The sequence below is a fragment of the Rhincodon typus genome, chromosome 31 (genome assembly GCF_021869965.1).
Source record: "Rhincodon typus isolate 14 chromosome 31, sRhiTyp1.1, whole genome shotgun sequence".
Classification (NCBI taxonomy): Eukaryota; Metazoa; Chordata; class Chondrichthyes; order Orectolobiformes; family Rhincodontidae; genus Rhincodon; species Rhincodon typus.
Genome location: NC_063362.1, coordinates 25,049,792 through 25,067,896, shown reverse-complemented (window position 1 = coordinate 25,067,896; position 18,105 = coordinate 25,049,792).

The window sequence follows — 18,105 nt, the reverse complement described above, 5'->3', positions numbered from 1 at the left end:
AATGGTCCTATGAAATGTCATAGGACATACTACTACATAAAAGTTGCTTTCTCAAAACAAGAATTGGTTGTTCTAAACTCTAATGTGTTCACCGAAGACTGGAGGAGCAGCATCTCATCTTCAGACTAGGTACTTTACAACCTTCTGGACTTAATATTGAGTTCAACATCCTCAACTTGTGAATCCTTTCCTTTCTTTTAGCTTTACTTGTTTCATTCTCTGTCACCATGTCCGACTTCCCCTCTAGTGGGACTGTGTGTTCTTTCCAGTCTGGCAGTTAGACACACCATTGTTCTGCCAATCCGATCATTTAATCTGCTCTATCAACACCCTTTCTCCTCCGGCACTCCAACCCACACTCCCCTCCCAACTACTGCATAAATGCTCCACACTTTATGTCAGCTCTCATGAAGAGTCATCTAGACTCAAAATATTATCTTGCTCTCTCTCCGTGGATGCTGCCTGACCTGCTGTGATTTCCAGCATTTTTTGTTTTCATCTTTAAAAGGTAATTAGCAGATCTCCAATGGTGATGTTCACAGCAAGATAACAGCAGGGGTGATTTGAGGGCAATTAGGGATTAGCAACAAAGGCTGGCCTGTCTAATAATGTGCATATCCATTAAAGAATAAGCAAAATGCAAGTTCATTTTGCTGCAGGATAGCATGTCATTCAACATGATCTGCCCATTTAGAAACACAGATGCTCTCATTCTGCAGAAAGGGATGTTTGCAGACTAACATTTGGTTAGAAATCCTCCAGGCCTAAATCAAAAGAAACCAGAAAACAATAAGTGGATTTCATTCTTTTAAATATACATGTTGATCAGTAAATTTACAAACTGTTCGAAACAGCATTGATTTGTTCCTGTTTTCTGATTAAAATTCAGACAGTTTCCAGTCTGAGCAAACTATCCCATAGATAACACTACCTTAAAGGCACTATTATAAATGCGAGCTGTTGAAGTTGAGGATCTATGTTTTGTAAGTGCACAGGAGATTAACAAAATGTTAATGTTTCATCCACTTAAATCGACTGGCTATTATAAAAATTACATCTTTTTCTTCACCATTTTATCTTGTCTACTCTTAAAGGTACCACTATCACTGGGAGGTGGTCCAAAGATACTGGCTACTATTAGGTAAATTGTTCAGGTCACAGTTGTGAATGTGTGACAGGAACATGGACAGAGGTTCAAACTGCATTAATTGACTCTTCATAGAATCCCTACAATGTGGAAACAGGCCCTTTGGCCTAACAAGTCCACACTGACCCTCAGAACATCCCACCCACACTCATCCCCCTACAACCCACTTAATCTACACATCCCTGAACACTACGGGCAATTTAGCATGGCCAATCCACCTAGCCTGCACATCTTTGCGCAGTGGGGGGAAACCGGAGCACCCAAAGGAAACCCACGCAGACACAGGGAGAATGTACAAACTCCACACATGACAGTTGCCCAAGGGTGGAATTGAGCCCGGGTCCATGGCGCTGTGAGGCAGCAGTGCTAACCACTAAGCCACTGTGCCACCCTGGGGTCTCTTGGGTGACAAGGGAGAAAAATCATTGTTAAGTTCAGTCTTGTCCTCACCCAATGTCGATCCTTGTGCATTTTCCAGCAGGATTTAGGGTGGCATGGTGGTTAGTACTGCTGCCTCACAGCACCAGGGACCCAGTTTCAATTCCACCCTCAGGTGACTGTCTGTGTGGAGTTTGCACGTTCTCTCCGTGTCTGTGTGGGTTTCCTCTGGGTGCTCCGGTTTCCTCCCACAGTCCAAAGATGTGCAGGTTATGTGGATTGGCCATGGGAAATTACCCGTACTGTTCAGGGATGTGTAGATTAATTGGGTTATAGGGGGATGGGTCTGGGCGGGATGCTCCGAGGGTCAGTGTGGATTTGTTGGGCCGAAGGACCTGTTTCCACACTGTAGGGATTCTATGGATTCATCATAAAAATGTAAGAAATAGGAGTATTAGTCAGCCATTTGACCCCAATGAGCATGCTCCACCAGTCAATAGACAGGGCTGATCTTAACCTTACTTACCTGCCTGTCCCCATACTCACTTATAAATCAAATATCTATCAAACTCAGCCTTAAATATATCCATTGACCTCTGTTGCTCTTTGGAGAAGAAAATTCTGAAGATTAATAACTCTCTGAGACAAGATATTTCTCCTTATTCTGATTATACTTCTACATTCTCCAGCAAGATAAAAGAATACTCTCAGCATTTACCTTGGCAAGCCACCTCTGAATCTTAAATTTTCCAACAAAATCACTTCGCATTCCTTTAAACTTCATTGAGTGCTGGCCAGGCCTGACCTTTCCTCAGCCTTCATCACAGGAATCAGCTGAGTGAGCTTTCTGTGAACTGCCCCCAAGGCGAATACAAACCCTTCTGAGATAAGAAGACCAGAACTGTGCGCAGCACTTTAAGTGCAGTCTCGTTGATACCCTATGCAGTGGTAACACTGCTTTTATTCTCTGTAACCCTTCAAGTAAAGGCCAATACTCGATTCTGAAATAAATCCACAGAGACCAGTAATCCCATCACCAAGTCATCCTGTGTTTACACATGAACTGTCCTTGACTATAGCACTGCCCTTCTACAGTCAAGCACCAGAATGTCAATATCTCTGACTCTCATATGTAGTCAGGGTTCTCTGATTGGACCAGATTAACAGCCCCAATCAGGGAACTCATATTCATTGAGGTCCAGCTGGCTGACCTTGTTACAATCACTACAGATTTGCCTTCCTAATTATTTGTTGTACCTGAATAACTTAGTCTCTTCACTTCACCTAATGAAGGGGCAGTGCTCAGCAAGCTTGTGACTTCAAGTAAGCCTGCTGGACGCTAACCTGTTGTTGTGTGACTTTTGATCTTGTCCACCCCAGTCCAACACCGGTACCTTCACATAATAAATAACTAATTGTCATTCATCTACAACGAAACTCAGATCTCTCTGCACTGCAGCACAACCACAGCCATCTCTTTCCACTTAAATAGTATCTTGCTTTTCTATTCTTCCTACCAAAGTGGATGAGCTCATATTTTTCCACATTATATTCCATTTGCCAAATGTTTAATGCACACTTAACAATCACACTGATTGATTGAAAATGGCTTTCATGCTCCTTACACCAATTACGTTCACCAAATTTATTAAAAACTGAAGGAATTGGTACCTTTTGAATCAATCATAAATGATAAAGAATACATTCATCATTGGCACATGAGGCAAATATCATTGATCCCATCCTTTCAGTTTAAATAATTATTATTTATTTAATCTTTCCTTCTATTCTTTTTAACCTTGGCAGTGTCCTTTGAGGCTGGCTCCTCAGTTTCTCAGAGACCACTTGAAGTAACTGTGTCTCTGTGATCTCCAGAACTAGTTGGGCTCTTCAGTAACCAGTGTGTGGAATGTCAGTACAGGATGTGAAATTAGAATACAGGGAGCTTCGACCGTATCAGACATAAGTGAACTGTCAGCCTGTTCTCTCTGAGCACTGTACAGTTACAAGAGCTGACATGAAGACATACACAAATAAAACTGCCAGAAGTGAATGATTTGTTAGCTTTTACCCGGTGAGTGCCGTACCTCAGGGACATTTCTTTCCTTACTCAATAGAGCAAACCTGCTGGTTACACTGCAGCAAGCATTTCTGAAGGAGCTACGTATTTTTGTGTATTTGTTGCAGCAGATCAGTGGAGCATATTTCATGTTGGGATTCTCTGCCTTGTGATAGGCGTTATCTCCTGCAGGAGTAATGAGACTGGCTGGGCATGATTTTACAGCAATTAAGTGTTTGAAAGATACCTATCTCATGCTGTGCAATGCTAGTGGGCAGTGCATTGGAAATCAGAGAAGCCCTGATCCATTCTCACCTGTCAGGCATCACCAAATCAAAACAGACTTCTGACAGTCAGATGGAAGGTCAGCAGACTTGGCACCAGAGTTGGTAACAGCCCCAAGAGTATTTGAGTTCTATTTTAATGGACATCAGCTACATAGAATGTGAATCCAGGGAGACCTGAGACTGATTTGTCTAGGGTTACATTAGATTTTGATAGACATGGAAACAAAGTTGTCAGCATTAAAAAAGGGACAAAGGTTCAGGCTGCATTCCGATGAAAAGTTGTCATGTTGCTTTGCTAATAAATGTAATGACTAAAGAACAATATTCTGCCCTGAACATTATGTATGTATACTGACTGGAATCAGTGTGTTTTAAATGGAAGTGTCTTGTCTTGCTCTTGGAGTGTGCATTCCAAGCAAGTGTGTAGTAAGCTTCTGTGAATTTAAAACTAAAGAAGGTTATTTATTCCCATGCACTCATCTCAAATAAATGTAACATCACCACACAACAATTGTGCATTGATAATGAGCGTACTTTTATAGATTACAGGTTATATCCTCTAGCTGCTAGTGCCTGCCTGTCTCAGGGTCTCACTCTCACTTCCTTCTCTAGCCGTTAGTGCCGGCCTGTCTCAGGATCCTCCTCTCCCTCACTACTGTAGATGCTGCCGATTTGCAGCAGCCATTTGAACAGACAGTTTGTGTCTAATTTATGAAAAGTTAAAATTTCCTGTATTGGGCATGACAACAACCTCCAGTCTAAACAAAATCACACTTATAATGGTCTGCTGGTTTTTCTCTCGCACTCTTTTCCTTATCCCATCTTTCTTTCCTTGGCGTCTTTCTTTGAATTTCCTTAGTCTAAATCAAAATTCTGTCATGGAGCAGACAGTTAATGGCTTCAGATATGAACCATTCTTCTTCACTGTAAACAATTAAGACTGCATTGGAAATGAAGAAAAAATAAATTGGGATAGCAACGAGCAATGTAACTGCTTCAATGTCAAACCAAGCTGTGCTACAAACTAACCCATTAAAGTGTCTGCCTACTTGTTTTGAAGGCTCCACACATGAGCACAATCCTCATTTGCTCCCAGAAATGAGTTTTTAATCTCACTCAGAGAAAGGTAGAGATTCAAGTACGTTTGGGGAAGGAAACCAGAGAGCTTGGAGAGCTGTCAGTGGTGGGGCAAAGGAAGGAAGAGGTGCACAAGAAATTAGAATTGGAGGAAGGTAAAGTTTTCAATTGGTTGTAAGGGTTTGGAGGAGATTACTGTATTGAGCAGAGGTGAGGTCATGAAGGGATTAAATATCCCTGAAAACCTTCTGTGGTTTTTTGAAGCATCAGATCAAAATATACCGTAGGAAAGGGGAGGAATTCTGATTGGCTGGAAGAGTTTGTTCCTCAATTCCTCAGCTTTTCCTCAAATCTTGTTCTTTTGAAGGCAAAGGCCTATAATGTGTCATGGCTGCATGGGCAGTGGGTGCCCTGTCAGCATTTTATTCATGGTGCAATTCCATTATCCAAATCAAGACTGTTCCTGACTGCGTGCATGTGTTTGGAAAGGGATAGTAGGAGTCATTACAGCGAACCAGTTCTCACCCAGCATCCATCAGTGTTCATCTTCCAGAGGCAGAGGTAAAGAGGACACCCAGGAGTAAGGGCTGAAGCTAAAGTTCAACCTGGAAACTGGAGCCAAATACAGTTTGCCCCCTAACTCAGGCCAGCTATCACAACTCATACCTGTGATAGAGCTTTGGACCTTTAACTCTGCATATCTCTGGCTGTCACAACAGGAGCCCATCGGTCACTGAATACATGCTGACATGACCATAGGACAGTTATATATTTAATGATATCACTACAAGGTTACAGCTGTTTCACCTGGCGTTTCATTACTCCTTTTCTGAAGTAAAGAAAACGAGAAATTTATTAACATCCAACAAGATTTAATCAGCCAATAAGATGACCTAATTTGATTGGAACATTCCTTTCTTCTTTTGTGTCATTAAAAAGTCCTCCTTGAATAAAGTAAATTACCAAACATGGTTAAGAAATACTGTAATAAATATGGGGTCTTGTTCTAAATGAAATGCCCAGTCCTGTGAAACAATGAATATGCAGTGATTGGTCTAGCTTTTAGAAATGTTTAAATAGTACATGTTGAAAAGGCGTACCTCACCAATGTCTGACCTATCAGAATATTTTCCTGATCCATTGCCCAGCTTTTCCTTCAGGCACTGCAGCCTTTCGACCAGCTTAACTTGGGAAAAAAGCAAAATACAGCCAATATTTTATCTTATAAAAGATAAAACCCACACTGTAGATACTGAGAAAGCCAGGCAGCATCTGTGGAGAAGTCCGCCACACATTTGGCAAGTGTTCCCAGGACGCTTGTCCTTGAGACCATTGGCATTCCTTTCTCCAGTTCCTTTTCTGTATTTTCTCTTGCGAGGTGAATGGCGGTTTGTGGGGGGGAGGTGTTCTCGAAGAACAGCGTCCCTTCATACAGAAACTTCCTCCAAGTCAGTATTTCTCTGAACAGGCGTTTCCCATACATCACCATCTATGTTGCATTTCTTGAGGGAAGCCTTCAAAGGAGTTTTTGAAACATTTTCTTTGACCCCCTCTTGTTCGAGTGCTTACCTTGAGCTGGGCGAAGGAGATTTGTTTTGGCAGTCAGAACGCAGGCATCCTAAGCATGTGGCCTGCCCAGAGGATGAGTTTTGGAAGATCATGTCCTCAATGCTGGTGCTATTCGCTGCTTCATGGACACTGATGTTAGTATGCTGTGCTCCAAGCTGAGGTGGAGAATCTGTCTCAAACAGCATTGCTGGTACTTCTTAAGAGTCTTCATCTGTGCTATCCAACTCTATGACTAGGTCGAAATTTTCTGCACTTATAACATTTTGGGGAATTCGGTCTATTCTGGTCCCTGATGGCGCTTGAGTCAGCAATGTTTTTGGCCGGACACTTCTTTGTGGCGATGTCTGCAGGCTGAGTACTCTTCTCATGTCAAGAGTCTCAACGGAGGGACGTTGGGAGGCTCATCCAATTGGAAGTGGAGTGACTTGCCATGTGCGGTCATTCAGTCCCCTGCCAGTGACATTCACGGAGATGGAGACTCCAGTCTATCACACTGCGACGATGGGAAGGAAAACACTGACACCACTATTAGTTCACGTTCTGAAGAAGGGTTGCTGGAATCGAAACACTGGCTCTGTTTCTCTCTCCACAGATGCTGCCAGACCTGGTGAGTTTCCCCAGTGCTTTCTGTTTTTGTTCGTTACCTCATGGGTCTTGAATATTTGAATGGCTTTTGGACGAACATCTACTCTGTACCATCACCTAGCTCTCATTGAGGAGTAAGTAATTCATGGACCTGCTCTCACAGTCACAAAACTCACAAAACCATGGTCAGAAGATGCCTCTTAGCTTTAGTGAGGCCCTAATTGCATTGATTGAGTCGAACACATTTCCAGTTTCAGTTGTAACCTTCTTCTAGGAACTCATCCAGTGGTGGATGAATGTTGGACATTGGGGCTCATAATCCGGCTGGAATTCTCTGCTGTTTTAGCTCTGCCTTCAGACAATAGAAGGAGCAGAGAAGATTGCACCTTGATGCCAGCTTGCCTTGCAATGGATAAAAAGCTAAAATAAAAATAGTCTCCTTGGAAATAGGGAAACTAAATTAAATTTCTAAATATATTACCCAGTCAACAACACACTACAGTTTGGTAGGAGTACTGCATCAACAATACCTTTTCGTCAAAAAATCATTAAAACTAATATGATTTACTCACTGCAAAATGAAAGAGGGCTCAAAAGAAAATTACAATCGAGCTCTGTTGATGGCTACAGTATTCAGTTCAATTGCAGGTGCTGCCTTGCAAGTGGCCATTTTTCTCTGTGTGCATAAGGCAGAGTCTTCACAGAACCAGGAACCGCAGCGGAATATTTTAGAAGCACAACAAAATCCCACCAGCACCCAGCCTTCACCCACACTCACCATCCAGGCGTCTTTGGATGGCAGTTCCTTGAAGGTGTGGAGTTACAGGTAGACAGGGTGGTGAAGAAGGTATTTGGTACGCGTGCCTTTATTGGTCAATGCATTGAGTATAGGAGTTGGGAGGTCATGTTGCGGCTGTACAGGACATTGGTTAGGCCACTTTTGGAATATTACGTTCAGTTCTGGTCTCCCTGCTATAGGAAAAGTGCTGTTAAACTTGAAACGGTTCAGAAAAGATTAACAAGGATGTTGCTGGAATTGGAGGGTTTGAGCTATAGGGAAATGTTGAACAGGCTGGGGCTACTTTCCCTAAAGCAGCAGAGGCTAAGGGGTAACCTGATAGAGGTTTATAAAATCATGAGGGGCATGGATAGCTAAGGTCTTTTTCCCAGGGTAGGGTAGTGCAAAACTAGACAGTATGGGGTTAAGGGGAGAGGGGAAAGATTTAAAACGGACATAAGGGGCAACTTATTCACTCAGAGGGTGGTGCATGTATGGACTGAACTGCCAGAGGAGGTGGTGGAGGCTAGCACAATAACAACATTTAAAAAGCATCTGGATGGGTATATGAATAGGAAGGATTTAGAGAGATATGGGCCAAATGCTGTCAAATGGGACTAGATTAATTTAGGATATCTGGTTGGCATGAACGAGTTGGACTGAAGGGTCTGTTTCTGTGCTGTACATCTCTATGACTCTATGACTCAGTCTGAATGGAGGCTCTGTTCAGCTTTTGCCTTCACAGCTCTAATATAATATAAGGTCCTGCTTCTACCAGAAGGAACCAAATGTGAGTCTTGGCTTTATTTGGCTCTCCTCTTTCTCTTTCTCTCTCTTCTCTGGACCAGGGATTCTGAGGATCTATTGTTATCTGCCCTGAGATCTGGTGACTCAGTATAGATCAAGGGTAAAAACTTCCTGGTCATTGAGTGCAAAAACAGAAGTTGCTGGAAAAGCTCAGCAGGTCTGGCAGTATCTGTGAAGAAAAAATCAGAGTTAATGTTTCAGGTCCGTTGACCCTTCCCAGAACTGAGGAAAGGTCACCGGACCCGAAATGTTAACTGACTTTTTCTTCACAGATGCTGCCAGGCCTGCTCAGCTTTTCTAGCAACTTCTGCTTTTGTTCCTGATTTACAGCCTCCGCAGTTCTTTCAGTTTTTATCTGGTCATTATGTGTTCTGGCTGGAGGGGAAGGTCTGGAGTCGGGCCCCACAGTCTCACAATAAGAGGAAGTACTTTTAGAACTGAGTTAAGGAGGAGTCTCTTCAATCAAAGGGTAGTAAATTGTGGAATTCTGTACTTCTGAGGGCTGCGCTGGATCAATCATTAAGCCTAGATTTCTAGTTAATAAGGTTATCAAGGGTTATGGGGATAATATGTAAAAATGGCATTGAGATAGAAAATCAGCCATGGGTTTCATTGAGTGGCAAGCAGACTCGAAGAGCTGAATGGCCCACTCCTGCTGCTTTATCCTATGTTCCTAATAAACTCCAACAGTATAGTTACTGACCCATTGGGAAGCTATATCTTTGTGTGCATAATATCAAGGAATGTATTCAAATTCCTTGCTCCCTGATGGGAATTTTCAAAAAGATACACATACATTTTATCAATGAAGCCTGAGGCTTACCAGTAGCAAGCTGTTGGTGGTGTACTAGCTAATTAATCTCTCTCACCTTGCCAAAATATTACGTGCCTGTCTTATTATAAAAACAGCATGCCTCATGGATGTTTATGTCAATAAATCCAGATTGTATATCTACAATATACAGCAGGCTCCCAGGGTGGGATGGGGTGTACTTGGGGCGGTTAGGAGCAGCAACGTGTGTGTGCGTGTGTGTGTGTGTGTGCGTGTGCGCGCGTGTGTATGTTTGTGTCTATGTGAGTATGTGTGTGTGCATGTCTGTGTGTGCGCGTGTGTGTGTGCGCGTGTGTGCGCGTGTGTGCGCGTGTGTGTGTTTGTGTCTATGTATGTGTGTGTGAGTGTCTGTGTGTGTGTGTGTGTATGTGTCTATGTGAGTGTGTGTGCGTATGTGTGTGTTTGTGTGTGTATGTTTGTGTCTGTGTGTGTATGTTTGTGTGTGTGTGTGTATGTTTGTGTGTGTGTGTGTCTGTGTGTGTGTGTATGTTTGTGTCTGTGTGTGTGTGTATGTTTGTGTCTATGTGAGTGTGTTTGTGTCTGTGTGTGTGTATGTTTGTGTCTATGTGAGTGTGTTTGTGTGTGTATGTTTGTGTCTGTGTGTGTGTATGTTTGTGTCTGTGTGTGTGTGTATGTGTCTATGTGAGTGTGTGTGTGTATGTTTGTGTCTATTTGAGTATGTGTGTGTGTGTGTGTGTGTGTGTGTGTGTGTGTGTTTGTGTGTGTTAATCCTCAACCGTGCAATACAGTCTAATCTTTTCAACCTTCCCTGCCATGGGACACAAACTTGGCTCTGCCAACACCATGTGGGAGTTGGTGGGCACCAGCTCCCCCATGTCAAAGGACTCAAACACAAAGAACCTCCATCCCCTCAAAAATGAAGTTTGGGAAGTGGAACTTCGGCAACCACGTGAACATCCCCAGCAGTGACAGATCTGTGAGTTACACCATTACCATAGCTCGGGAACACCAGCATTATGGTGTTGACAATATTGTCCTGAGTGAGACCTCGCAGCAGGAGAAGGTCAGCTAAAAGAACAAGGCATTGGATACACATTCATTTGGAAAGGTAAACCTGAGGAAGAATGCTACCTCCATGGGATTGGTTTCACCATAAAAAACAGGCTAGTTGACCATCTCAGTGAGCCGCGCTACCCCCATTTGGATAAATAAATGTCTCATGACTCTTTGACTCATGATAACACAGAAGCAGTACACTGCAACTGTCAGTGTATCCTCCCCGGGCCTAGGAGCAACTGTGGATGTGACCCAAGAGGGTTATACTCCTATCATTGTCCTGTAACCCAAAGGGAAACAAGTTCATTCTCCTTAGTGATTTCAGTGGCAGAGTTGTGAGGAACACATGACTGATAAGGAAGCTATAAGCAAGGCGAACACCAATGGAGTGTAACCTCACTATTTAAAAAGTGGAGGTAGAGAGAAAACCGGGAGTTCTCGACCAGTGAGTCTGACGTCGGTAGTGGGGAAGATGCTAAAGTCCATTATCAAGAACTTCATAGCACAGCACTTAGAAAATGTTCATAGAATTAGGCATAGTCATATGGATTTACAAAAGGAAAATCATGTTTGACAAATCTATTGGAATTCTTTGCAGATGTAAGCAGCAGAGTTGATCAGGTGAATCAATGGATGCAATTTGTTTGGACTTTCAGAAGGCTTTTGGCAAAATCCCACACAAGAGATTAATGTGTAAAATTAAAGTGCATGTGATCGGTGTAGCGTATTGAGATGGAGAGAAAATTAGTTAGCAGACAGGAAGCAAAGGGTAGAAATACACGGGTCTTTTCCTGAATGGCAGGCAGTGACTAGCGGGAATACTGCCAGCATTCTAGCTGTTCCTAATATATGTTAATGATTTAGATGAGGGAACAAAATGTAATATCTCAAAATTTGCAGATGACATCAGGCTGGGTGGAAGGGTCAGCTGTAAGGAAGATGCAGCAACGTTGCAATGTGATTTGGACAGGCTGAGTGGGAGGCAATCCTATGGCAGATGCAGTATAATATGGATAAATGTGAGGTTATCCACTTTGAATGGCTGCAAATTAAGAGAGGGGAATGTTCAACAAGACCTGGGCGTCCTTGTGCACCAATTGCTGAAAGTTAGTACGCAGGTGCAGCAGGGAGGTGAGAATGCAAACCTCTAGCAAGAGGCTTCAAGTGCAGGAACAAGGATGACTTGCTGCAATTATACAGGGCCTTGGTGTGGCCACACCTAGAATATTGTGTATAGTTTTGGTCACTCCATCTGAGGAAGATTATTCTTGCTGTAGAGGAAGTGCAGTGAAGGTTTACCTGAGATGGTGTATCAGGAGAAATTGATTCAGTTAGGATTGTGTTCACTAGAGTTGAAATGAATGGGGGTGAAGATAGGAATTTGATATAAACTTATAAAATTGTAACAAGACTAGACAGGTTAGATGCAGGAAGGATGTTCCCAATGGTGGTGGAGTCCAGAATCAGGGGTTTTAGTTTAAGGATAAGGAGTGAACCTTTTAGGACTGAGATGAGGAGAAATTTATTCACCCAGAGAGTGGTAAGCTGTGGAATTCACTTCCACAGAAAGTAGCTGAGGCCAAAACATTATGTGCTTTCAGGAAGGAGGTAGATATAGTTCTTGTGGCTAAAGGAATCAACGGGTATAGGGGTGGGTGAGATTAGGGTATTGAGCTCAATGATCAGCCATATTGAATGGCAGAGCAGGCTCAAGGTGTCGAATGGCCTACTCTGGCTCCTATCTTCTACGTTACTGTGGTTCTCTTCCTGATCAAACTGCCACTATGGTCTGGGCAGAACAAATACTCTATTTGTCAGAGAGATAAATTCAGGGCCTCATGGCAACACCCTCAACTCCTGCCATTGGAGTCTGTTGTGACAACACTACCATCATCCAAGCGAGGGATCACAAGGATGTTCACGTCACCTGTGCAATGACAGGAGCTGATGACTGTCAGACCAACCATCACCTAATCCAGGTGACTACCACCATCAGCCCACCCAAAAATGTCAGCGGCTGCAAAAATACCAACACAACCCAAGGGAAAGCAAGCAGCTCTACAGGCAAATGAGGTCCGATGGAAAAAAAAAACATCCAATGACATAAAGAACAGATGGTGGGAGGAAAGAATGCAGGAAATTAAATAACTTGTCTACAAGAAAGTTGCCCATTCGTCAGCAGTTAGTATTATCGATGGTCCGATCAGCCTAGGGCATATCCCACTGAGAGGGAAGAATGGAGAGGCACTCATCAAAGACAGACAGTCATTCAGAACTCATTAGAAGGAGCAGTTTGAGCATCTCCCCAACCAAGACTCAGTCCTTGATGTGGTTACATTTGACCATATCCCACATCATGTTACCTACACCATCGCAGCATGACCTCAAACTGACATGAGATTGAAAAGGCCACCTGTCGGCTGAGAACCATCAAGGCTGCCAGTGTTGATGGAATCCTCACCAAAAGACTGGAGTATGGTACAGATGCTCTCTTGGTAGAAATATATGACATCATCTTCTTTATATGGAAGGAGGAAAGCATACCAGGGGATCTCCAAAATGCTACGATTGTCACCATCTTCAAGAAAGGAGATGAAACTTTAAGGTAAGGTGATGTCCTACTGGTATTATTACAATATTGTTAGTCCAGGAACTCAGCTCATGTTCTACAGACCTGGGTTCGAATCCTGCCACGACAAAAGACAATTCAAGACAAAATAAAATCTGGAATTAAGAATCTATTGATGACCATGAAATTATTGGTGACTGTTGGGAAAAAAAACCCATCTGGTTCACGAATGCCTTCAGGGAAGGAAACTGCCATCCTTGCTTAATTTGGTCTACATGTGACTCCAGACCCACGGAAATGTGGTTGACTCTCAATTGCCCTCAGAATTGACATAGCAAGCCATTCAGTTGTACCAATTGCTACAAAGTCTCAAAGGAATAAAATCAGATGGATCACCTGACAGATTGACCTAGGCACTGGAAAAGACGATGACAGGAACAGTCCTGTCAACCCTGCAAAGTCCTCCTCACTAACATTTGGGGGCTAGTGTCAAAATTGGGAGAGCTGTCTCACAGACTAGTCAAGCAACAGCCTGACTTAGTCATACTCACAGAATCGTACCTTACAGACAATGTCCCAGACACCACCATCACCATCCCTGGATATGTCCTGTCCCACTGGCAGGACAGACCCAGTAGAGGTGGTGACACAGTGGTATATAATCAGGAGGGAGTTGCTTTGGGAGTCCTCAATATTGACCTGGCTCCATGAAGTCTCATGGCTTCAGGTTAAACATGGGCAAGGAAACATCCTGATGACTACCACAAACCGTCCTCCCTCAGCTGGTGAACCTGTACTTCTTCATGTTCTTCATGTGCTTCTTCAACACTTAGAGGAAGCACTGAGGTTGGCAAGGGCATAAAATATACTCTGAGTGGGGGAATTTCAATGTCCACCACTAAGAGTGGCTCGGCAGCAGTACTACTGATCGAGCTGGTCGGGTCCTAACGGACTTAGCTGCTAGACTGGTGTCTGCAGCAGGTGGTGAGGGAACCAACAAGAGGGAAAAACATACTTGACCTCATCCTTACCAATCTGCCAGCTGCAGTTGCATCTGCCCATGACAGTATCGGTAAGAGTGACTATCGCACAGTCCTTGTGGAGACGAAGTCCCACCTTCATATTGAAAATAACCTCCAACGTGTTGTGTGGCACTATCACTGTGCTAAATGGGACAGACTTCAAACAGATCTAGCAACTCAAGACTGGGCATCCATGAGGTGCTGTGGGCCATCAACAGGAACAGAATTGTACTCCAGCACAATCTGTAACCTCATGGCCCGGCATATTCCCCACTCAACCATTACCATCAAGCCAATGCAGGAGGGCATGCCAGGAGCAGCACCAGGCACACCTGAAGATGGCGTGTCAACCTGGTAAAGCTACCAAACAGGACTACTTGCATGCCAAACAGCATAAGGAGCAAATGATAGACAGAGCTAATCGATCCCACAACCAATGGATCAGTTCTAAGCTCTGTAGTCCTGCCACATCCAGTCGTGAATGGCGATGGACAATTAAACAACTCACTGGAGGAGGAGGCTCCTCAAATATCCCCATCCTCAGTGATGGAAGAGCTGAACGCATCAGTACAAAAGATAAGATTGAAGCATTCAGAGCAATCTTCAGCCAGAAATGCTGAGTGGATGATGCATCTTGGCCTCCTCCAGTGGTCCCCAGCTCCTCCAGTGGTCCCCAGCATTACAGGTACCAGTCTTCAGCCATTTTGATTCACTCCACATGATATCAAGAAACAGTCTGAGACACTGGATACTGTAAAGGCTACGGGCCCTTAAAGACTCGTGCTCCAGAATTTGCTACTCCCTTAGCCAAGCTCTTCCAGTACAGTTACAACACTGGCATCTGCACAACAATGTGAAAAATTACCCAGGCATGTCCTGTACATAAAAAGCAGGACAAATCTAACCTGGCAATTACCGCCCCATCAGTCTACTGTTGATCATCAGTAAAGTGATGGAAGGTGTCATCAACAGTGCTATCAAGCAGCATCTGCTCAGCAATAACCTGCTCAGTGATGCCCAGTTTGTGTTCTGCCAGGGCCACTCAGCTCCTGACTTCATTACAGCCTCGGTTCAAACATGGACAAAAGAGCTGAATTCCAGCGGTGAGGTGAGAGTGACAGCCCTTGATATCAAGGCTGCATTCGTTGAAGTGTGGCAATGAGGAACCCTAGCAAATCTGGAATCAATGGGTATCAGGGGCAAACTCTCCAGTGGCTGGACACAGAGGAAGATGCTTGTGGTTTGTGGATGTCAGTCATCTCAGCTTCAAGATATCTCTGCAGGAGTTCCTCAGGGTAGTGTCCTAGGCCCAACCATCTTCAGCTGCTTCATCAATGACCTTCCTCCACCATGTTGAGCACCATTCAAATGCAACAAGATTTGGACAATATTCAGGCTTGGGCTGACAACTGGCAAGTGACATTCGTGCCATACAAATGGCAGGCTATGACCATCACCAGTAAGAGACAATCTAACCACCATCCCTTGACATTCAATGGTGTTACTATCACTGAATCCCCTACTGTCCTGTGCGTTATCATTGAGCAGAAACTCAACTGGACTCATCACATAAACACAGTGGCGACAAGAGCAGGTCAGAAGATGGGAATACTGTGGTGAGTAACCCACCTCCTGACTCCCCAAAGCCTGTCTGCCATCTGCAAGGCACAAGTCAGGAGTGTAATGGAATACCCCCCACTTGCCTGGATGGGTGCAGCCCCAACAACACATAAAACTGGCCAGCAAGCAACGCCCACATTCCACAAATGAATAAAAAAGAAACTGATTGCGGTTCCTATAGAGGGGTCTCCTTGCCGTCAGTCAGGGCAGGTGATTTCAAACATTCTCCTCAATCACCTCTTCCTAGTGACAGAAGAGCACTTCCTGGGGTGACTATGCAGATTCTGTCCATCAGTAGGCACAGTGGACACAATTTTCAGTTGGACTGGTGTAAGAAATTGCAGAATGTCATAAGTGCATAACACTGCAGACAGTGGTTTGGAAACGTGTGAAAATCTGAGCATCCCACACACCCACCTCTTCAGCCACAACCTTCCACCCCTCCCCTGTGGCAGGGTATGCGAGGTCCAGCATCGGACCGTTTAATCCCTTCGGACCCATATGGAGTCATTCTCAATCCCAAGGGACTGTCTGAGCAGCAGAAGAAAAATTAATCTCTCACCTCAGCAAAATATTACACGCCTGCCTTATTATTAAAAAACGTATATCAATTGGATTAAACAGTCTATTGATATCCAGCATATATATCTGTGAGATATCCATCAGACATCATTTGTTGATATATTCAGCATACATTGACTTTCCATCACAATTTTCTCCATCGTGTTTCAAATGGCACCCTCTACTTTTCAATCACATTTCTTTTTAATCCAAAAAAAAACTGCTTTGTGGACAAACCACACTGCAGACAAGATGCTAACAATCCCTGCATTCAGAGATGCATAAATTTGGCCAGAATTGAATAACGCAATTAGATATTGTACCCGTAAAATAATTCAAACCTGCGTTATAGGAAGGACTACACCTTGAAAATATTGAATTGGCAGCAAATGTCTTTAATACATCCTGGAGGCCTGAAAGGTGCTGCGTAAGTGTATCTTTCTTCCTTTACATTACCACATGCCTGCACTTGACATGCTTCATGTTCGTAATGAAGAAAAAACTCTTACCCTCAGCACCTTAGTGGCAGAAGTCCTTAATACAAGGAACACAGCTGCATGAACATCCTACTTACAAATCATTGCTTCCTGTTGTCATGTCTTTGTTACAGTTATTTCATCTTTAAATTACAAATTCCGAAAATCATGTTCATAGTTGATATTATCCACAAACCCTTGTTATGCTGTAATCACACCTTTCCCCCAGTAGTGGCAGCGTCGTGCCTGAGTTCTGCTTCTCTTGGTCCTTGAAAGCCCGTTTGTAGAGAGAGATCTATATTTCCATCGACTCTGCTTCTTAATTGCAATGTGTTTTCCCACTGAACTATTAAAAATATAAAATTATATAAAAGTGAGGACTGAACGTACAACTTTCTGAAAGGGACTACCCACCAGATAGAAATAACTGTATTCTGATTCCCCAGAAAACAGGGTGGGATATGAAATCAATACTTTCACCTACCTTCGTGCACAGCATCGAGCTTGTTTGGTGCAATTGGTAAGATAGTAAGCTGAATATGAATGAGGCATTTAACAAGTTATAATCCCCCTTAAATAGCAACCAGCTGCAGCCTAGAGAGAAACTCACCTCACCAAATGTTATATAGGATCATAGAATCCCTACAGTGTGGAAACAGGCCCTTCGGCCCAACACGTCCACACTGACACTTGGAGCATTCCACCCAGACCCATCCCCCTATATAAATGATGTATAAACAAATTCCTCCCAATGTTGAGATGGGCCTCCCTGGAATAGCCACTCAATTCCGCCACAAAACTCACCATGTTGCTCTGGCCCCTATGTGATTCCTCCCATCATAACTAGATTGAACTTACTGAGAGATAGCAGGAACCACAGATGCTGGAGTCAGAATCTATACAGTGTGGAGCTGGAGGAACACAGCAGGTCAGGCAGCATCAGAGGAGCAGGAAAGTTGACGTTTCTAGTCAGGATCCTTCAGAAGGGTCCCGAGCCGAAATGTCAACTTTCCTGCTCCTCTGATGCTGCCTGACCTGGTGTGGTCCTCCAGCTTCACACTGTATTGACTTGACTTTACTGAGGTTAATTGGGAGATAGTTTGAACTATTTTTGACCTGCAGACCATTCGGGAGGTTTAATTGTATTGTTGCCTTAAAGTGAATCTCCTTCTTCACAATTACTTACAAGGGATGGTACATTTTTTAGATGTTATTTAAACCTCTACAAACTCCGCCCTTACTAACTTCAGTACCATAGGATGCACCCACCCAGACAGTAATGTGTGCTGTTAAAGTACCTCCTTCATCAGTATTTATCTTA